The sequence below is a fragment of the Limulus polyphemus genome, unplaced genomic scaffold (genome assembly GCF_000517525.1).
Source record: "Limulus polyphemus unplaced genomic scaffold, Limulus_polyphemus-2.1.2 Scaffold985, whole genome shotgun sequence".
NCBI lineage: Eukaryota > Metazoa > Arthropoda > Merostomata > Xiphosura > Limulidae > Limulus > Limulus polyphemus.
Genome location: NW_013666595.1, coordinates 333,690 through 336,890, shown reverse-complemented (window position 1 = coordinate 336,890; position 3,201 = coordinate 333,690). Strand labels below are relative to the sequence as shown.

General features: G+C 38.3%; 1 protein-coding gene across 2 annotated transcripts in view; it reads left to right on the top strand.

Annotated features, from left to right (window-relative positions):
- The first annotated feature begins 806 nt into the window (after window positions 1-806).
- LOC106461556 (proclotting enzyme-like) overlaps window positions 807-3,201 on the top strand; it is a 30,200-nt gene continuing 27,805 nt past the window's right edge. Inside the window, exon 1 of one of the 2 annotated variants that reach the window (XM_022388550.1) lies at window positions 807-1,032. The gene's annotated coding sequence lies outside the window, so the exon portion shown is untranslated. The remainder of the gene's footprint in view (window positions 1,033-3,201) is intronic. The other variant, XM_013921392.2, reaches the window with a different exon arrangement.

Here is a 3,201-nt window from a genome sequence, read left to right as displayed (position 1 = left end):
TTGAAATTTCGACATTGTATTTAATAATACCGAGCAAGAGCTTTTCAAACATTAAAAAAAAACACTTCGAAATACAAATACTAGTGCATATTTTCCCGTTATTTCATTAGAGGTTATAGATATTGATTAGTGTCAGTGGCGGTAATAAAGACAAGGGTAAAAAGACAAAGAAAATTCCATAAAGAGTTAAAAAAGTAAAAACTAATAATAAGTCCTATATTTAAGTAGTGGTATAAAACGACAAATTCAGAAATAAGAATTTTACTTTTATATTATCATGCGCAAGCCATATAAGACAAATAAAATTACACAAGCAACTAAAACAAAATAAGTCCAATATCTTAGGAATGGTATAAAATGACAAATTCTGGAATAAGCATTTTTCTTTTCTATTATCCCATAGTTTGACATTTTTACTTGTTTGTGTAATTTTCTTTGTCTTTTTTTCTGTTAATTTTTTTTCCATTGTCTTTATTACCTAGATTCAATTAGTGTATACTAATGCACAATATTTCTGGGTTGTAATTTCTATAATTTGAGAGGGGGAAAAAAAGACTGTTTATAAAAAAAAGAAAACTACAAAGAAACGACATGTGCATAGAACACGGTACACCCGACAAACTTGTTCTTGTGAAACCATATAAAGAGCCTTGAAGTAGCAAGATTTCACAAGTTTCATGTTAATAACCTATCCCCAGGAAACATTCCTTGGAAAAGTCTGGATAGTATGACCTTCACCGTGTAAACCAATGACAGAATACCACGTGACTCAACTAAATTGCAATCTTAAACATATTCATAGAATCATATTGATTCTCCCGAATTCGAAATTACTAGAGTTGCTGCAGTATTCTGGGAAAAGTATATTAGAGCCTAGTACTTAAGAAAGGTTCAGATTAAATATTCGAGTGGAAGATCTAAGAGAAATAATACGTGATTAGAAGGACGACCAATTTCTTAAAATAACTTGTTATATTGTTGTAGTGTATAGAATCGATTGTCCCACATTACAAAAACATCTTGCTGTGGAAGGTATGTTATTTATACTCGTTTCCATTGTTAACTTAGATAGTATTGTTGTTGTTGTTGTTTTTATATAAGCTCAGATTTACAATTCTCAACGTTTAATCTCTTAAGATAAATAAGTCACCAAATTCATCAGATTCCAAAAGTTTACTTAAGTCAATGATTTTTTTAAGTTGGAAAAGCACTACTGTTAGCAGAATTTAATTTTGGTTGACACGGAAGAAAACTTTAGCTTTGTTGACAAAAATAATATGGGAAATTTGGTATAAAAATGTTTTATTTTCTTTCTTTTTTTTTATCAATCGGTTGTTCTCGTGTAGTAAAATATTCTACCATTGTACCAAATATTGTACTGATTAACCTATAAACAAAGAGCTGTAAACTTGCTTTACTAAACTTCAACGATACAAGTCCTTTCTTAATTAAAACTAGTTTATTCTTTCTCGATACAACTTTGTAATACACAGAATTTTTACAGTCATTTTGAACTTAACAACCTTTATAACACACGCTATAAATCACAGCAAATCACACACTTACTGTGCCTACTGTTCCCTTGACTCAATTATCTATCTTTTCCATCTATCTCCCTCTGCCGTTCGTTCGTTTCTGGCAATTATACTGATTTAAAAATAATTATTTCACAAGAAATAATTACTAATCAGGGGTGTTTGAAGATTAAGCAATTCTCCTTCACCCCGCGCGTCGCCTGGGAATATGGGCTTAAATTGAGAAACAGGAAATTAATGCAGACAAGCTATGTAAACTTAAAAAGGTAAACATAAAAGTAGAAAGTAAAGAGTGAAGAGCAGAGTAAACTAAACGGCTAATATAGGACAGATGGTCCATCAGGGCGGCGGGGATCTATAAATCCTATGCAAAGAATTTAATGTGGGGGAAACGGGAGTACCCCGAGAAAACCCACTTTCACTGGTAACGACCAATCCGTTACCAGTGCCCGGTTAGAGAGAAGAAATAAGTAGGGAAGGCAAAGTGAAGTCCTGTGCTGGGGGTTGATTAACTTCTTGAATGAGTTGTGGATTATCCTGATGTTCGCCATGATTTTATTGGAGTACAGGTTCAGGTTACGGGATGGCTTTAAAGGCGAAGTCCTCGGTGTTACTGGTGAGTGGGCGGAGGGCACAGAAAGGTTCGTCGGGTAGGTAGAGGTCGGGGGAGGTGTCAATTATTAGAGCGTTTGGTGAGGTTGACGACGATGATGCACAAAGTGGCACGGGGCTGAGAGGCGGGTTGCTGGTTTGCTGATAAGCGTCGTTGGTTACTGGAAAGACTTGCGGCTGGGTCTGGGTGCCTTTTTTTTCTCCTTGTAGTGGTGGTTTGAGTTGACATGTCTTGTGATTCAGGAGTGGGTGAAGTTTGAGTAGCCTGGTCAATTGTAATAGGATGGGCGGTAGAGTACTGGTTGGCGGTGGTTTTGTTTTGGTTGTTGTAGAACGTGGGCTTTGGGGTCGGTGGGGAAAGGTAGGGGATGGGTGAGGCTTACGGTATGGTTTTTCTGCTTTGAAGTGATGGTAATCAAGATAGCAGCCGTGGGTGATGATGGAGTCTGCAGTTATCTTGGAAGTTGTGACAACTTTCATGAATATGGAGGGTGAACCTGTTTTCTTTGGGATACGGTGGTAGCTGAAGTCTCGGTGTCTTGGGCTGGAGGAGTATACCTCCCTTGCGCAGACGCTTGAGGCTTGTAGCGGCAGATGAAGTTGGCTGTGTCCCGCGGCGAGAAGTCAAGCGGTAGTCCGTCGATAATTAACAGCGGCGTAGGGTAGGAGACAGGCTGCATACTGGCATGTATCAGGGTCGATAGCTGGAATCGACGTGATCGTTGTTCTCCCTTTGCCCTTTTTTTGCCGGGCTTGTATACTAAAAAAAACAGGACGTCCCTAACAAACTAGGAAGTTCACGATCATTCGAAAAACTCCTCGCACATGCCAGCAGCGTCACGTGACTTCCGCTGTCATAACACTGCCCCTTCCTTAGTATTGTTCGTCCCGAACAATAGCCACCTACATTAAACCAATAGATAATTAACAATGAACTAATTAAATGTAAAGGCCCGACATGCCCAGGTGGTTAGGGCACTCGACTCGCAATCAGTGGGTCGCGAGTTCGAATCCCCGTCCCACAGTCACTTTAAACTTAACAACCTTTATAACA